This window comes from Lagenorhynchus albirostris, chromosome X (genome assembly GCF_949774975.1).
Source record: "Lagenorhynchus albirostris chromosome X, mLagAlb1.1, whole genome shotgun sequence".
NCBI classification, from domain to species: domain Eukaryota; kingdom Metazoa; phylum Chordata; class Mammalia; order Artiodactyla; family Delphinidae; genus Lagenorhynchus; species Lagenorhynchus albirostris.
This window is the reverse complement of record NC_083116.1, coordinates 106,571,099-106,591,320: the sequence shown is the minus strand read 5'-3', so window position 1 is coordinate 106,591,320 and position 20,222 is coordinate 106,571,099. Positions and strand designations below refer to the sequence as shown.

The 20,222-nt window shown below is 36.1% G+C and overlaps 1 protein-coding gene and 1 pseudogene across 1 annotated transcript in view; one reads left to right on the top strand and one right to left on the bottom strand.

Annotated features, from left to right (window-relative positions):
- The window catches only part of IL1RAPL1 (interleukin 1 receptor accessory protein like 1), a 651,888-nt gene that overhangs the window by 314,459 nt on the left and 317,207 nt on the right, over positions 1–20,222 (top strand). The gene's annotated exons all lie outside the window — the stretch shown is intronic.
- On the bottom strand, positions 5,230–6,180 carry LOC132513564 (elongation of very long chain fatty acids protein 5-like; annotated as a pseudogene).

Sequence of the window (20,222 nt, the reverse complement as noted above, 5' to 3'; positions counted from 1 at the left end):
CATGAATAAAGCAAACAAACAAATTTGGAAGATATATAGACCCTATGAATTATGGCCCATCTGCAACTTTTTTGAGTGCCAAAGGTATAAATTCAGCGATAAATACATTTTGTTACTACAAAAGCATTTTACAATTGTGTTTCTGTGCGTTATATAGCTTATTAGAATAGATAAATTTAGATGCCAAGGATATGCTAACTAATGCCAATATAGTCTGTAGTTGTCTTGATTTCATTCAATATCTTCCAATTTTAATAATTTACAACTGGTATCAATGACACTAAGAAAACTTTAAATGGAAATGTATATGAGCTGGCTTTTGTTAATACCTTCTGCAATAAAGACACATAAACACAGTTTTGAAATCATAGGTATATTTTCTGAAAGGTTTCCACAGGATAAGGGCTTCATTTTGGAACTATTTTATACAGGTTTCTCCCCCTGCCACCTCCCACTCAGTTTATTAGAACTTAACATACTATCTGACATAAGTGATACATAAATGGAGTAAATAATTTGTGTGTATCAGAGGCCAAGCATATTGGCTATTGTGGAGGCTTTGAAACCCTGTCCTAGTAGAGAAAAATAAGAAAAATAAATAAATATAAGGGTCAAAAGTCATTGGCCTGCTTTCTCATTTATTCTCTTAATCTAGTTTCTGATGGTTACTCATCATGTAAGGATTTCTCATTACATTTCCAGAGTTACATCTCCAAGAAACCTAAATGATAACTAACTTAAAAATGCCAATATATTAAGCTTTAATTCAAATACAGCAAAATAAACATGTCTGAATGGGATTTAAGATTTAGAAAAACTTTGATTTATAAAAAGCAATTTAACTCAGAGAACTAAACATTAAATTGTAACTCAGAGACTCTTAGTTCAAATTTCATGTTCACTGACTCATCTATCCTTTTGAGATATCAATATTTTTAAAAATATATTTAACATTATAAGTGGTTAAACAGACCTAATTCTTTCTGTGATTTAAAAGTTATAGCTGTCTTTTAAAACTCTACTGATTCCCAGTATTTTCGATTAATAATATATTTTTTTAATTTAAATATGAAATATTTTGAAAAGATAGAAATGGTACAGAATAATATAATACAGTACCTTTAAAACATTTCTACCCAAAGTTCAGAGTAAGAAAACCTATTTTATATCACATTTACATACATACATAATTATACAAATAACTGAAGCAAGCTATCCACAAAACACTGTTTAGATGTACTGCAGTTTACACTGATATTTCTTATTTTTTTTTACTTTATTCTTTTTAAAAATATAAGCCTCAATCTTTCAAAGTGATTTCAGACCCACAGTACGGGTATCATCCTACAGTTTGAAAACACTGATATACTATTTACATTTATGTATCCACCATTCATTCAGCTTTATAAGATCTTAACATTTTGCCATATTTACTTTAAATAAAAAGAAAATAAAACATGAGATAAATTCCAAGTTCCCCATGTACTCTTTCTTTTCCCTTTTCCTACTTTCACCACAGAAGTAACTGTTATTTTAAATTCGATGTTTGTTTTCATGCATGTTTAACAGTTTTCACTTCCTATAGATGTGAAGAATATAGAGCATAATTTTGCATATTTTAAAGTTTATATAAAGCTATTATGCTCACCTATTCTTCTGAAATTTGTCTTTTTTGGTTTATCATTATGTCTTTTTTAAAATTGAAGTATCGTTAATTTACAATATTTTATTTCATGTGAACAGCATAGTGATTGAGTGTTTTTGAAGATTATACTGCATTATAGTTTATTATAAGATAATGGCTATAATTCCCTGTGCTATAAATAATATCCCTATTTCTTATCTATTTTATACATAGTAGTTTGCATCTATTAATCCCATGTCCCTACTTTGTCCCTCCTTCCTTCCCTCTCCCTTTTGGTAACCACATGTTTGTTTTCTATATCTGAGTCTTTCTATTTTGCATCTACCTTCAGTTATATTATTTTTTAGGTTCCACATATAAGTGATATCATACAGTACTTGCCTTTCTGTCTCTAACTTATTTCACTAAGCATAATATTGTCTAGGTCCAACCACATTGCTGCAAATGGCAGCATTTCATTCTTTTTCTGGCTGTGTAGTATTCCATTGTAATTCTGTTCTGAGTAATTCCATTCCCTTGTTTATCATTATGTCTAGATACGTATCAAGTTTGATACCTGTAGCTCAAGTTCATCCATTTTAACTGCTCTATAATAGCCCATTGAATAAATATTACTCATTTTTTATTAATCTATTGTGATTGGTAATTTAGAGTTTCTTGTTATTGTGGCAATAATGAACAATACTGTAATGAACATTCACGTACCTGCATCTTTATGCTCAAGAATAAGTGTTTCCCTAGGGTCTATAACTAGAAGTGGAGGCATGAAGCAATAAGACTTGCACGTGTTTGACATATATTTCCAAATTGTTCTTCAAAATAGTTGTTCTGATTTGTGTATGCAGTAGTACTGTCTAAGAGTTTCTATTTCTCCATATCCTTGCCGTTTATAAGTATGATAAAAAATAATGTGATTGAAATCTTGTGTAATCTTAATTTATATTTTATTGATCAGTAGTGAAGTTGAAAATTTTCATGATCTTTCGTCGAGTTCCCTCTTCTATACATTTTCCCCATTTTCCTAATGGGATATATTTTTTATGTATGTATGCTATGAGTATTTTTCCTCCTTTTTCTATCTTTTACAGTGAGGCCAGGTCTACACTATCAATATCATAGTAAAAATTAATTATTCAAATCAACAAAAGAAAGGTGTCAGACTTGCTATTCATGCTTACAGTCAAAGTGTAGTAGTTTTTCTGGTTTGTTTTAGTTTTGATACTTGGTTCCTCTGCAAGAAGGGCATTTAAAGTAGGGTTTGAGGCCTAAGTTGACCTGAGTTAAGCTCATAATAATAGCTCTCCACTTGGGGTAATGTATAGCACAGACCTACATGTGTTCCTGTATTTCTCATTTTTCAAAACTTCAACAGTGGATCAAATATCTGGTTTGATATTTGATCCAAATACTTGATCCAACAGTGGATCAAATATCTGGTTTGGATAATTTACCTCGGACAATCCATTGTTTCCTTAGTGATTTATTCTTAATATCTTCTCATTACAAATTATTGGGGAAGTCAGTTACAATGTGAATGAAGAAAGCATACATTTAACATATACTTACTATGTGCAGTATGTTGTAGTTGAGGGATGGGTAGATATGGATATTATGATATAATATCTTACTTCAACCAGAACATGGCTTCATTGGGGTCCTAATACCAATATACGTAAATGCAGGGTCTGTATGCTAGATTGGATCTGGATCTCAGGCTTTAGTTCCAGTCTCATCCTTCATGGCCATGCCACCTTAGCATGCCACTTCCTCTGTGGCTTCTAAACACTTAGGTAACTCAAGACCATGTCTACTTTTTTTTTTTTTTAGAATGTAAAAAAATGACATGCCAAGTCAAGGTTACAAATTGTTTTTTAATCAAAAACATTTTAATGATTAATGTATAGACATTATTTAACATTGTGGATATATGCAGATGAGCTAAAGCACACTCTGACAGCACACTATTGAATGCTATAGTTTCTGTAATGAAATATGTAAAGACATTCGCAAGCTAGTACCTAGGAAGACATACACTTACAAATATATACATTCTAGATTTGATAAGGTAAATGTAAACAGATGCTGTGACTCCTTCCAAACAGAAAACCCACAAGACTAATTAAGAGAACCAACTGGCTCCCTATAATATGAATGTGCAAAATTAAAGCATGATAAACTGATATTTACATAAATATCAAACCACCAATTCATTTATACATTGTCAACGACCTTCTCAGATGTGTCATGAGTGGTTCGATGAATGTTTTTTCCTCCAGTGGAGGAGGTATTCAGAGGCTAAATTCCAGTACTTTAAAATGACACACACAGCAGTCCTTATCTGTTAGATCACGCCTCTAGGGTGTGAGACATGATTTTATGATAAGTGGTCTTATTTTTAAACAAGTATTTCTAGACAAATCTTTAGATTCGAAGCAGGAAAAAAAATTACAGGTGCTATTAGATTTACATTAAACAAACCATCTCTATCCAGTTTCCCAGTTCTCTCATGCTGCAGCTATCTGTTTAATTTTACCTTAAATTTAAGGTCCTTTCCCCACCTTTATTCATTTTGGTAAGCTAGGCACATTTTCAAAAGAAGTTTGTGTCAAAACAGATAGCAGTACAGAAATCAATCCAAATTTGGACCCTGGCAACCAGTTCCCCACTGCTCATCTATGGGACTCTGTCAAATGGTAAACATTTAATCATCTCTCTTGGAAAATATATATCTGCTCTCACAAGTGGAAAGCAAAATGGGCTTTGTCTCCTGTATAAAAACACTTAGCACTTCTGAAATTTAAAACGGGCTACTCATCCTACACACTTCCTAAAATCTTGAAGACAAAGAATATATATTGGAAGTTTCATCAAGACTGCTTTAGAACCCCCCTCCCATTTTACATTATTAATAGTGGCACTCAATAAAAAAAAAGATCTATTAAAAAGTTAAACTGACTGTTCCACTAGACTTGAACCTGCCTGATTTAAAGCCAATATTACAAAACTGAAGGTGCCGATTTCACTTGTACAAGTCACTTGAAATTATGTGTCACACGATAGTTTCATAAATCATGGTCTTTGAGTTTTCTGAACGGAGCTATTAGAAATGAATAAAAACTTGAAACATACCCTAATTTAAACTAATAAGCTTTGGGCCCTGCTTTTTAAATTTTAAGGCATGTGTGTTTCTCTACTGTAACAACATTATACAAATTTACAATCACATGCATGATCTACAGTAAAAAAAAAAAAAAGTGTGGATTACAGTGTTATTAAATTGTGAATCACAATTCAGCACCTATCATGCTATAACTAATGAGGCAACAGCAGTGTTGTGTACTACAACACCTTGCCCTCCACAGTCTAGCGCAAGGGTCAGTGAGAGCCCAGAAATGTTAAAACTCTTATGCCTACTTGGAAAATCTGTCTACATTTTCTAGGGGTTTGGAACTGATGGAAGAGGTCCTGCATGAGTCACACTATTGTAGGCCGACTAGTTACAGCACCTGTTAACTAGCATTGGGCACAATTCATACGTGCTTACAATCAGACGACGTGGTTCATAAGCTGTCAACCCTTGGGCCTCAGTCCTTATGCTGCTTCCTCGGCTTCACATTGTTTTCCAGGGAAGAAAAGCTGCTGGTGTGGCTGTTTATGGCCGTCACGTAGCCGTTCTGGTGGTCCTTCTGGTGTTCTCTCCTCCGGGAGGCCCCCTTCTTGTTGTAGGTCTGAATATAGAAGTTTGTGAAGAGGGCAACCAGAGAAATCACGTATCCAGTCTGTAAATACAACCAACCAAGAGGGAAGGCGCGCGGCTAGATGACCCCGCAGCCGGTCTGGATGATGGTCAGCACAAACTGAAGCAGCTGCCCCTGCGTGATGTACTTCTTCCGCCAGAGGTACGGCCTCATGGAAGGGACGGACGACAGACTGTAGTACGAGTACATGTGGACGTGGATGAAGCTGTTAAGTGTGGCACCAAAATAAGGGTGGCCACAGGGGACCCAGTTCATCACGAACCACCAGATGTTGAGCATGGAGGCGCGGTGGTACACGTGCAGGACTGTGATCTGGTGGTGGTTCTTGCGCAAGATGAAGAAGGTGTCCATGAACTCGATGAGCTTGGAGAAGTAGTACCACTAGAGCACGCGGGTGATCTTCATGTCTGCTTCTCCTCCACTGCGTGTGCCCTGACAGAAGAAGTTGTACTGGCCCTCCCATACTCCCGTCACTAACTCACAGAACATAGAGAGAGCAGTGTGCATTCAAGGTTATACACCACTAAAATCCCCCGGCAAGAGAACGGCTGCCTATTCTTCATATATTTTGGTCCCAGCCATACAATTAGCAACTATAGGATGGAGCAGAGCAAAGTAGGGATATAATTGTCCAGAAGAAACCATCCTTTTAGTGTGGGATCTCGGGGGCCGAGCAGTGCCTGGTAATAGGTACTAGGTGCTGCATCAGAGTGTTCCATTTTAAAACCTCTTAGTCCGAGGGCGGCTGCGGCTCCAAGAAGTGGCGAGGCGGCGTTGGCGGCGGCATCCGGAGCCAGCCGAGCCAGGAGGAGGCGGGAGGGAGGCACCGGCCAGCAGGACCCGCCACCACAAATTGATATTCATAATGTACATATGTAACTTACTAAGTCGTACCATAAAAATGACATCTATTGTGCTATTCAAAAGAATAATGGTGAGATTAATTTTTTTAAATATCAGTTCATTGTACCATGTGGTTGGTATGTACTTGTAATTTAACACAAATATAAAGAATATGAATATCTTTTTTTCAATTCTATCAGTACCTCTTTGAGTGAGTATATAAATTCATTTGTAAATGATACCAAATCTAAATTTGAATTCTTCAATCTAAGCCATGGGCCAAGGGGTATCTTGCCCCTCATCCTTCTCCAAATACCATGGAATTGCCTCTGACCTCACCTCAGTTGACTTATTACTCTTAAGCTGTAAAATGATTTGTAAGATCCCATCCATATCTAACATCTCATGGTTTTAAAGACGTTCTCTTCGTAGTTATTTGTGATGTTACAAACATAGGATAAATTTCTTTGGTGAAAGCAGTCTTATTTGACCTTGATGTACCACTTGGCATTTTTGGAAATAGAGCAACTCTTCTGCTATGTTGTTGCAGAGAAAACAAATTCCCATATTATCCCAAACTCTTCAGTATAAGGCTATGAGTATGTTTAATTCTTCATGAAGTTAAGGTTTTTTTGTGATGTGGTGCCAGGAAATAATTTTGTGATAAAACAAACACTTGGTTTAACCAACTAGAAAATACTGGCATCCTACAAACATGAATTCATTAGAGAGGAATTCTGAGCTGCAGCTTTCATAAACTAAAATAGCTATGCTAGTTAATGTCCCAGAAGTTCTTAGTAAATATAAAGTACAAGAAACTGTCAGTGCTTCAAAAGCAGAGATAATATCTTATCCTTTTTATAACCTCAGTTATTAACTAGAACTTGCCACGTAGTAGGAGACCGATAAGAACATTCATGGATTGGAGTGTTAAGTCATTAATTTTCAAACCTATATCCTTTAAATAACAAAGGATTGTCTTCTATTATTTCTCAAAAAGGTGGGTATGTGGCCCATAGGTTTCTTACCTTTGCTTTACATTCCTTTAGAGCTATGATAAACTAAAGCATTTTTTAGGAAAAGTGACTTCTAAAATATTTTTGTTAATGTTTCAAATGTGCAATTATAGTCTGAAGATCATCAGGGCATAGATAAGTGCCTGTGGCATCCATTTTTTATAGTGGCAACCGTTGTTTATGTGTTTCAAGTGCTGCCTGCAGAATTTTTTCTTATATGAGAAATATAAGTAAATCAACATTATAAAGTCTATAGGATCTAAAAAATACAACAAACTAGTGAATGTAATAAAAAAGAAGCAGACTCACAGATATAGAGAACAAACTAGTGGTTGCCAGTGGGGAGAGGGAAGGAGGCAGGGGCAATATAGCGGTATGGGATTGAGAGATACAAGCTATTAGGTATAAAATAAGGTACAAGGATATATTGTACAGCACAGGGAATATAGCCAATATTTTATAATAACTATAAATGGAGCATACCCTTTAAAATTGTGAATCACTGTATTATACACCTGTAACTTATATAATATTGTACATCAAGTATACTTCAATTAAAAAAATAAAGTAAAATAAAAGCCACATGAGGCTAAAACGAAAACATATACCTATGCAGATACCAAGAAACAAGTGTGTAGGAGATTGGAATACTGTTTATGACTAGAAAAGCTTGACTATTTTTATTCCTAGATACCTATATGCATGGCACATGCAATATGACATTTGACTATGAAACAGTTTTAGAATAGTTAAGGTGCATTAATTGATATTCATGAAATAACCATGACTGCTACAAGATGGCCATTTGGAAACGTGCCCTAAGACAGGGATCTGCAGACTTTTTCTAAAGGGACCAGATAGTACATATTTTAGTCTTGTGAGATATACAGTTTTAGTCCCAACTACTCAGCTCTGCTTTTGCAGCACAAAAGCAGCCACAGACAATGCAAAAAAAGAATAGGCGTGGCTGTGTTCCAATAAAACTTTTTTTTTTTTTACAAACACAGACATGGGCCATAGATTGCTGACCCCTGTCCTAAATAGCCATTGACCTCATTCAATTTTAAGAATTTGAAACTTTTAGCAAAAATGTTACAGTTCTTCATATAACTTGTAAGAACAGTACTTTTTAAAAAAATAAATGAATGAATCTCATAAAAGGAACCTAAGTTTCATTTTAATTATTTGAATGGAAACATGATTTTTTTCTTACATTTGATTATACATGTATTGAGCTAGACTTACTTGCTTTTACCACTAGACCAGCTGTTATTAAATATACTTAGATAGCAATTTTTTAGATTATTTTCCCTAGAATATACTCGAATCTTGGACAAATGTCTCCTTGTCATTGAACTTTAGGTTTCATGTCTGTAAAATAAAGGGTTAGTCATGATTTCTCTAAGGAATCGTCAAACTATACAATTCCATGTTTCTATGGGTGTCATATCATTTGCCAGTAGGAACAATGTCCTTGTTTAGAGACTTCTTTTAAAATTCTTTTATTGAGAATGTCATTTCTCCAAGAGATCTTATTCTCTTTGAAAGTCACTTCTAGTTTCTGTATGAAAAAAATGTCTTTTAAAATCAATACCAGTGAAAGTTAATCAGGGATAGAATGATTACAGGATGCCTTGCTTATCATTGGAAAGCCAAGATAGTGATCTCTGTGATTATCCTCACATCTGATTTGAAAGGACAGAGGGGCAGCTTTTCTGGCCATCCCACTCTTACTTTGTGAAATGTCCCCACTATAATCCCTTTGTAAGAAGGCTGCCTGCCTTTATTACCATATTCTAAAGAGATTAACCAATATTATGCCCAAGTGCCCAAGATATCCCCAGCCCTACTTCCATCTTAAATTTATCACACATTCAACATAGTCATAAAGGGAATAATCAGAAAATCTTGTCACATCTCATCTCATTATATTATTGTGCATAAGGAAAAATAGTTTTAAGGTATAGAGAAGAATGAATCGGGTCATGCGGCTGCTTCCCGAATGTTCAATTTCTGTCTCCATTGCCTCCATTATTTTTCTCCCTGAAATGCAGAAATTATTCATATTGAGATACAACAGTTCTCCCCCCCCCCAAACCAAGTCTTCAGTGCCTGCTTCTTTATTAACACATAATAAAAGGTAACTGTAAGGATGTTGATGCAAGTGGCGGGCAAAGATCACCAGGTTTCTTCTTCATACAACCCTCTGCAGGGTTTTGCCTTCCCAGCAATCCCATGTCCGTGGGAACTGGCTTTTCCTCCTCCCTCCTCCTTTTGAATGGTTACAGTGGAAGCAAACACATTTTTACAAAGTGACCCCACCTCATCTGTAGATATATAGCCAGAGGTTGGCTCCTGACCCAGGCTGAGCTAATCTGAGTCCATTCTCAGGATTTTAGAGTTAGAACTGGGAAATGATCATCCAGTGAAACTTTGAGCTCTTAAATGGAAATGTTGCAAACTCACAGGCTGTTGGCAGTAGATATTTTCTGATGTTCTTTAGAAATAGAACCAAAAAGTGATTCTACCGGTGGGGGTGGGGCTGTGGAGAGAGAGAGGGAGGAAAGGAACGAAACAAATATATAATGAGAGGCAGAGTTGAGATATGAAGAGCAAATTCTGGTTTCTCCACAGTTTTTGGATAAAGCTCCATTTCACACCATCACCCTGCCCTTGGGTTGTTTGAGATAGCCATATATGCGTTTAAGAAACTACCTTTTGCTAAAACTAGTTCAAACAGGTTTCCATAACTTAAAACCAAAAGAACTAATTGTGAAGTTTATTTTTTACTGTAAACATTCTATGAAATATAGACTATAAATATAATGCTTACAAAAATATTCTTTTAAAGGTGCTAAATTACTGAACAGAATTAATTACCCACAAGATACTCCCCAGAGAAAGAGATCACAAAATGTGTGTGTGTATAATATATTTTTTCAAAAAATAAGTTTTGAGTGCCTTTTGTGAACCAGGCCACAGTGGTAGGTAGGCAACAATGAACAAATACAAAAGTAGTCTATTGGGGGAGACATATATTAACAAAATACTCACAAAAATTAGTAAATGATTAAAGACTATGGAAAATTCTATGGCGGAGAGGTAAGGGACAGGGAGCCAGGTAGAGGAAGCAACATATGTGAAGGCCCTGTAGCTAATTCAAGCAAAGAACTCCAGTGTTGCTAATCCAAAGGATTTTTTTTCACAAAGCCATTTATTAATTAGGTCCTGAAAGCATCACTTCTGTTTTCTGATTACCATATTTAGCTCTCATGTAGGAAGAGCACTTTTCGTTTGTGTTCCAAATTTACTTCTCAAATAGTTTAAGACCCTATTTCCTTACCATTATTCAAGAAAGACATGTAGTATACAATGTTATTTGCACCATCAATTTGTTCAGCAAACTTTCTTTGTAGTCAGATCAAAAAAAAAATCATCTCAGGTATATTCATGGTTTTACCATGGATCCGTGAGTGGATTAATGAAATCCTCGTTAGAGAGCTGCAGTTGTGGTAGTGTTCCAGCACATTATTCCAGGCCACCAGCTCCATCTCACTCAGGTAGGGTCCAACAAAAGTATGTGAGCCCAGAGCCATGGGAATGTTCATCTCCATCAAAAATTAATAGGAAAAGACACTCTCTTTAGCAAGATTTACTTAGGAAAGCAGCATGCAGTGCTTTCTTGGGCTAGCATCCCTCTGTTCTTAAACCACAACCAATGCTACTGTAACATTTCGGTAGTAATCTAACAAATGGTGTCAAAGATATAAGAGAGAAAAATTATACTTTCTGATTTCTCTAGGTTTCTGAGCAATGCATGAACTCTTTAACTGTGTACACAAAGAACTGTACATTTAGTTGCCGTGGCACTGCTTATCTGTTGTCTTTAGGAGGAATAAAATGGTACTTTAACTACTGTGACTCATCCCCCTAGGTATAATTGATAAAGCTACCTTTCCTAACTTTGAACCAGAATCCTTCAACGGGCAAAGACTTTTTGTTGCTTTTGTTGTTGTTAAAGAAAAGATACTTGTTCACAAACCTAGGCTTAAACCCATTCTCGACAAATGATAGCTTTAAGCAAAGATCACAGTTTACTGAATCTAACTAATAATTCACATATAATAGATGGACAACAAATCAAATGGCTGTCAGGGAAATAGCATTTTCCCAACATGTGTCCTCTTGAGTTACTATGTCTAAGCACTGACGAATGTTTGCTACTAATGACCCCTGGCACTAATAATGAGGCTCTAATCAAAGATCTGTTACATAACCTGCCCTTGATAAGAAATACTTAGTGTTCCTTAGCATATGGTCAGGGGAGAGTCCAGTGAGTATGGTATGTGAATTTAAAAATTCCTCACTATGCATCTTAGTGATGGAAAGTATGAGTGATTCTAGGACAAACGTGAGACTCCATGTGTATACTGATAGGTGTGACACCCTCGCATAATTATTAAGACTGTCCTCTGTGCTCTCATAATACTGTGCCCATGCTTCCATCATGACACTTTTCACTTTGCTTCATAATTTTCTTTCTACACCATTGAGTTACCAGCTTTTAGAAGTACAATAGGCCATTATTATTATTGTTGTTGTTATTATTATTCTTGATTACCAAGTGCCTAAGAAGGAAAGGCTCAATACATGCTTGCGGTATTATTCTCAAAGAATCTACTTTGAGAAAGCTGTATTCATTATGTCTTAACATTCTGCAAGAGTTACAAACAGATGAAGCAATTAAGTCTGAGAACCATGGATTACTGGATGTCCAAGATCAACTCTCTTCTAGGGAAATGCCCTGGGTTGAGGTTGGCCTAATAATAATAACTCTGGGGCTTCCCTGGTGGTGCAGTGGTTGAGAATCTGCCTGCTAATGCAGGGGACATGGGTTCGAGCCCTGGTCTGGGAGGATCCCACATGCCACGGAGCAACTAGGCCCGTGATCCACAACTACTGAGCCTGCGCGTCTAGCGCCTGTGCTCCGCCACAAGAGAGGCCGTGATAGTGAGAGGCCCGCGTACCGCGATGAAGAGTGGCCCCCGCTTGCCACAACTAGAGAAAGCCCTCACACAGAAACGAAGACCCAACACAGCAAAAATAAATAAATTAATAAATAATAATAATAATAACTCTGATTTCACCTTATCCAGAGAAGCTTAGGAGAAAACACCCCAGGATTTAGAATGCTCTTTTTAATTTTTTATTAAATTATTGATACCTTTGAGAAGACTCTAGAAGCTACACTTTTGGAAGTCCTTAGGAGCAAAGACAAGTTATTTCTTGGACCTGGCATATATTTCAGAATGAAACAAATGAAACATCCTAACAAATTGCCTTTTTTTTTCCTTTTTTTTTAAATTAAAGTATAGTTGATTTACAATATTGTATTAATTTCTGCTTTACAGCAAAGTGATTCAGTTATACATATATATACTTTTTTGTATTCTATTATGGTTTATTAAAGGATACTGAATATAGCTCCCTGAGCTATATAGTAGGACCTTGTTGTTTATCCATTCTATATATAATAACTTACATCTGCTCACCCCAACCTCCCACTCCATCCCTCCCCCAACCCCCTCCCCCTTGGAAACCACAGGTCTGTTCTCTATGTCTATGAGTCTGTTCCTGTTTTGTAGATAGATTCATTTGTGTCATATTTTAGATTTCACCTGTAAGTGATATCATGTGGTATTTGTCTTTCTCTTTATGACTTACTTCACTTAGGATGATAATCTCTAGTTGCATCCATGTTGCTACAAATGGCATTATTTCACTCCTTTGTATGGCTGAGTAGTATTCCATTGTATATATGTATCACATCTTCTTTATCCATTCATCTGTCAATGGGCATTTAGGTTGTTTCCATGTCTTGGCTATTGTGAATACTGCTGCTATGAACATAGGGATGCATGTATCTTTTTGAATTATAGTTTTGTCTGGATATAGGCCCAGGAGTGGGATGGCTGGGTCATATGGTAGTTCTATGTTTAGTTTTCTGAGGAACCTCCATACTGTTTTTCATAGTGGCTGTACCAACTTACATTCCAACCAACAGTGTAGGAGGGACTCCTACATCCTCTCCAGCATTTGTTATTTGTTGAGTATTTAATGATGGCCATTCTGACCAGTGTGAAGTGGAACCTCATTGTAGTTTTGATTTGCATTTCTCTAATAATTAGAGACGTTGAGCATCTTTTCATGTGCCCATTGGCCGTTTGTATTTCTTCTGTGGAAAAATGTCTATTTAGGTCTTCTGCCTATTTTTCTTTTTTTTAATTTTTAAAAATTTATTTATTTCATTTATTTATTTTTGGCTGTGTTGGGTCTTCATTGCTGTGTGCAGGCCCTCTCTAGTTGCAGTGAGTGGGGGCCACTCTTTGTTGCGGTGCGCAGGCTTCTCATTGCGGTGGCCTCTCGTTGCAGAGCATGGGCTCTAGGTGTGTGGGCTTCAGTAGATGTGGCTTGCAGGCTCAGTAGTTGTGGCTCGCAGGCTTAGTTGCTCCACGGCATGTGGGATCTTCCCAGACCAGGGCTGAAACCCGTGTCCCCTGCATTGGCAGGTGGATTCCTAATCACTGAGCCACCAGGGAAGCCCCCTTCTGCCTAATTTTCAATTGGGTTGTTTGTTTTTGGTTCTTGAGTTGTATGAGCTGTTTGTATACTTTGGAAATTAAGCCCTTGTTGGTCACATCATTTGCAAATATTTTCTCCCATTCTGTAGGTTGTCTTTTCATTTTGTTTATGGTTTCCTTTGCTGTGCAAAAGCTTGTAAGTTTGGTTAGGTCCCATTCGTTTATTTTTGTTTTTATTTCTTTTGCCTTGAGAGACTGACCTAAGAAAACACTGATTCGTTTTATGTCAGAGAATGTTTTGCCTATGATCTCTTCTAGGAGTTTTATGGTGTCACGTCTTATGTTTAAGTCTTCAAGGCATTTTGAGTTTATTTTTGTGTATGGTGTGAGGGTGCATTCTAACTTCATCGATTTACATGCAGCTGTCCAACTTTCCCAACACCATTTGCTGAAGAGGCTATCTTTTTCCCATTTTATATCCTTGCCTCCTTAGTTGAAGATTAATTGACCGTAGGTGTGTGGGTTTATTTCTGGGCTCTCTTTTCTGTTCCATTGATCCATATGTCTGTTTTTGTGCCACTACCACACCGTTTTGATTACTGTAGCTTTGTAGTATTGTCTGAAGTCTGGGAGAGTTATGCCTCGTGCTTTGTTCTTTTTCTTCAGGATTGCTCTGGCAATCCTGGGTCTTTTATGGTTCCATATAAATTTTAGGATTCTTTGTTCTAGTTCTGTGAAAAATGTCATGGGTAATTTGATAGGGATCACATTAAATCTGTAGAATGCTTTGGGTAATATGGCCATTTTAACAATATTCTTCCAATCCAAGAGCATGGGGTATATTTCCATTTCTTTGAATCACCTTCAGTTTCCTTTATTAACATTTTATAGTTCTCAGCATATAAGTCTTTCACCTCTTTCGTCAGGTTTATTCCTAAGTATTTTATTTTGGGGGGTGCAATTTTAAAAGGTACCCTAACAAATTGTCTTGAATCAGATAACTCCCTGACAGAAACGAGGCAAAGTTTTCATCACTAATTTTGCCTTTGCAATAAAATTCCTAAGAAAGAAGTTCATTTGGCAATGGTGAAACAAAAAATTCTGCAGCATCAACACTGCAGATACAAATGGTACTGAAGGTAGTAAAATTGAGAAGTATGCATCTTTTATCTTTAGTAGTAATTTTTATATTAAAAACTCACCACCCAAACTGTACTAAAGTTATTGTAGGTTATACAAAGGTTTTGAGAAATATGGATGTGATAATGTAAAAGGGATTAAAATTTTATATTCTGTGAGATTTTACAATTTATTTTTCTTCCATGATATAGAAACAAGTACTGAAATCTCAAAGTTATTCCACATGTGATCTTTGTTCTCTGTTTTAGTTTCTCTAACCACATCTAATTTTGATTTAATTAAAAAATCAGATCCCTCCCTGTGATAGACTGTGGACCTCTTCCTAGCTTGGTGGCCATCCCAAAGTCATTTCTGTATCTTCCATTCCCAAGTGGCCTGCAATGTTCGTCTGGAATCCATTCAATCCTGTTTGCATTCAACAATACTCAGTATATTGGGGAAATTTTCCATCTTCTTTTTTAAAAAATATCTTAATACACCTAAATTATGGTATGGTAAGACTCCATTAATTCAAGCTAATTGGGGAGAAGGTGACTTGAATTTATAGGGAAAGAGTTTGTTGTTGTAGTTGTCTTGCTATTGTATAATTTAACTTCAGTGTTTTTACTTGGAGTGATATCTGAAGTCAAGAGCTGTGGAGTGGCTTTCTATTAGAGAGCCTTCCTGTTTACTAGGTAACATGGTATTTGAATGTAAAGAGGGACCTCTCATAGGTTGAAAAAGTTTGTTGCCCTTAGTAAGCTGAGTGATCTCTGAAATCTTGTTTACATTGTCTAACAGCATATTAAATTTATTAATAGGAAAAAGCATACCATAAATAACGTTCCTATTTTTATGACTCAAACAATGCATTAATTTTCTAACTTGATCTTGTAAGAAAAAAAAGTTCAAACAGGATAATATTATGTGGGAAACTTATGTAAACTTATGCTATTTTACCCAGAAATCTTAAGAATCACCAGTACACCTGTGTAACTGCTGGTGTCTCATTTGAAATGAACCATTTAACCGTCCATAGAAAGTAGTTTCTCCAGATATTATTTAAATGGATACCAGGTTTAAATATTTAACTTTTATATGTTCTTTGTCTTATTATTCAGTTTACACTTTGACTTTTTAAAATGTTAAGGGTGCATTGAAATTGTACATTTTAGGTTTAAATAGCTGAATCATAGGTGGGCAGCTATTAAAAATATGCCCTATTATGAGAACTTGTATAGTGACAGGAATAATATCAGTGAATGGCCGAATTAGATTACAACCTTTAACTAAACAAGCACTTCTTGTAATTGTGATTGTCTTGGGGCTAATGTATGTGACTATGACATTTGTTTCCACCATGATTTGATACCTATTTGAAAAGACATGCTATATGTCACAGGTATTCAGTTAAAATATTTCAGTGTAATTATAGCTAATTAAATCATACACACAATCACAAAACTCCATTCAAGAAATACTTGGTACAAATCTAAAGCATACTAAAAGGAGTAAAATTTAGTGTGAAGGGTCAGATAGCGCTGCCCTTGATCTTCCCAAGAGATTCTAATCATTGTCGACTGAATTTCTAGATGTTAATTAATGTGACACAGAAATCAAGCCCTGTCTCCCCTTACTTTGACTAATTATACATTTATTTGAGTTTTAAGTTCCTTCCATTCAATTTCAAAATGGTGCCTTAAGCTTATAAAGCCCCTCAGAAGCTTAAGGATAAGGCAGATGTAGTTTGGGTTGTAATTTTAAATAAACTATTTAAGTTATTTCATTGAATTCAGTGCTGCTAAAAGTAAGTATTCTTGGTTTTGTGGGTACTTGAAAAAAAAACATGTATCTTAAAGTTGTTCATTTTCATAGGATCATAAGACTGCTAATACTCTGGTGATAATGAGTTCGAATGGATTGAAATAGCATTCTTCATGTTATGCTGATGATGTGTTGTGTGTTAGCATTGTCATCTGTGTAGACAAGGAGGTGCCCCATGGTCACTTCAACACATGTGAGCTTTACCTGAGTAAGAGTTTCAGGAGTAGACAGGAATCATGTCATTTTTCAGCCTTTTCCAAACCTTTATAGTGATGCAGTATTGAATGGATGTACAAGACACTAATGATTTCATGTTAGTCAACACCATGCCACATATATTTGGCTGCACATGATATCCATTCATAATGACACCAGCAAGATACCTAAACATTCCTGAAAAGCCCCAGATACTGATAATGGAATGTATATTAACACAATCATTTTGTAAAACTGTTTATTAGTGTCTACTAAATCTGAACATCCAACCTATCCATCCCCTCCTAGGTCTATATCCAGCATACATACAAAACAAGTACATGAACGTTCATAGCAGCACTATCTGTAGTGGCCTCAAATTGAAAACTACCTAAAGGTCCATCACCAGTAGCAGGAATAAATAAATTGTGGTGTGGTCACCTAATAGAATAATTTACGTTGATAAAAATGAGTGAACTCTGTTATACACAATAATGTGAATGAATCTCATAAACATAATATTATATGAAAGACACCAGGCTGAAAGTGTATATAATATATGATTTCATTTATCTAAATTTTTAAAATAACAAGCAAATATTGTTGGACATCAGGATAGTGATTACCTTTGCTTAGGGGAGAAGTGATGGCAAGGGACCATGAAGAAAACCTCTGGGATGTTGATATACTGTTCTGTTTCTTGATCTGGTTGCTGGTTAAATAGGTATGTTCAGTTTGTAATGATTCATCAAGATATATACTTATGATTTGCGCATACACACACACACACAGATACACTCATACATAGATATATAAAATACTTCAATAAGAAAATTAAATTATTGAAAAGTTCTGAGGTTAAATATGTTAAATTGAGCCCAAGTGTTCATCTGTGCTTGTATTAGTGTCCTAGGGCTACTATAACAAATTACCACAAACTGGGTGGCTTGAAACAACAGAAATTTAGCCTCTCACAGTGCAGAAAGCCAGAAGTCCCAAATCAAGGTATTCGTAGAGTTGGGGTTTTTTTGGAGGATCTGCGGGAGAATCTGTTCCATGTTCCATGTGGCTCTCCTGCCTTCTGGTGGCTGCTGGCAATCCTTGCCATTCCTCGACTTGTAGACACATCACTCCAATCTCTACTTCCTTCTTCACATGAATACCACCCCCCACCCCGCCCCGTATTTCTTCTCTGATATGAACACAGGCCTTTGGATTTAGGGCCTGCCTGGGTAATTGAGATTATTATCTTAATTACATCTACCTTTTTCCAAATAAGGTGGCATTCACAGGTTCTAATAATCTTTTAGGGGGGCCACCATTCAATCTACTGCCGTATTCCTTCCTCAAATTCCATGCAAATCATAGAAATATAAATATAAAAATATTACACAGACAAAAAATATGAGAAGAGAGGAAAACACAAGAGATAGTTTCAAGATTTTGGAAGATGGAAAGTAAGTATTGGTTGATTTAGCAGAATGCAAGAAGTTAAAATTGGGTGTCAGTAGAAAGCAATTACAAGCAGATGCAGGGTTTGGAGATACCAAGTACTTCTGGATGCAGGGGTAACAAGTGAGGCAGAAAATAGTAAGTTTGGTTGAAAGTCTATAGAAGGAAGTTAAAGATATCCTCCCCTGGCTTAGGCATCCAAGTGAGTAATTATCCCATACCTAGGCAGACAGAAAATGAACAATCCATATGAAAGAGAAGAATCAAAGTGGCCCTAGGCTTTTGGAACTGAGGAATTGCCCAGGTAGGGAGGGAGGCGCTGTACTGAAACAAAGGGATTAAGAAACAGTCCATATTTTGAATGGTGCTGACACCCTCCCCCCACCCTTCTATGTTCTAGTCAGGAGCTTAGAGGTTTCTTATCTGGGGAAAACTGCAGCCAAAGAGAAAAGAGCTGCAAACGAAAGGACTAAAGTCCACTTTTCAGCCACCATACACACAGAGCTTTCATTCTGTCAGCCAAGAGTTACAGTGTATTTGAGGAAAGCTCACAATGTAAAAGAGATTTTTTTAAAAAAACATACAGATAAAAAGAACTGTGAGGAAACAAAGACTGTTCAGGAAGATGAAAGCTTAAAAAAATTATAATGAATATTCCCCAATACATTAAAGAAGCAATTTATAACATCCAGGATACTATAAAAATGGACATTCAGGGAACTCATAAGAACTTTTGAAAGATTATTATAGCACAAATCTTCCAGAGTGTAAAACAAATTATCAAAGAGAGGAGAAGATTTTTTTTCAAAAGGAGATCAGTACAGGAGGTCTAATTGGAATTTTAAAGACCTGGGGAAAATGGAGAAAAAATAGAGAAGAGGAACTTATAAAATAAGTAACGTAAGAAAGTTTTTCTTAATTGATAAACTTAATTTTCCATATTTAAAGGGTTCAGTGGGTGATCAGCAGAAGGTATTCAAGATTATTCATATCAAGGCATGTCTGCCAAAAGTTTTAGGACACCAAGGGTAAAGATTCCAAAAACTTTCCAAAAGGGAGTGGAGAAAGGTCATATACAATGTCACGGGGATCAGCATACACTGGACTTCTCAAGAGCAACATTTGAAGCCAAAACTCAACTACGTAATGTCTTCCAAATTTTGAGGAAAAATTACTAACTACTTTCTACCTACAATTCTTTATATAGCCAATTAATCAGTTAACCTACAAGAACAGATGTATAGAGGTTTTCAGAAGTACGAGATCTTAAAAATATATCTTTAGTATACTGTTTCACAAGAAGGTCCTAGAGGACATATTTTGCCAAAATGAGTGAATAAACCAACAAAGAATGGTTAAGAATCAGAAAACAGGGTACACGGGAGAGGAGAGGAGAGGAAACCTCTGGAGAGAAATATATTGCTGACAAGTAATAGAGAAAACAGAAAAATGAAAGAAAATGATTTTCAGTGAAAGAAGCCAATAGGAATTTAGATGATGTACATATAAGTGGAACGCTCCCAGAAAAGCAAACCACTCAAGATCTCTGAACACTTGCTGTATGTTTCTGCCTTTTCTGTTTCTTCTTGACATGCCCTTTCTCCATCTTCATTGTTGCTACACTAGTCCTTAAGAGACCCAACTCAAGATGTAATCTTTGCCAAAATGCAGGGGAGCATCTCTATGTCCTTGGTTAAGGAAAGCTTTCTTAACATAGATACAAAATACAGCCATAAAAATAGAAAGTAAAATCTGACCACATTATAATTTTAAACTCTTGTGAAGCAAA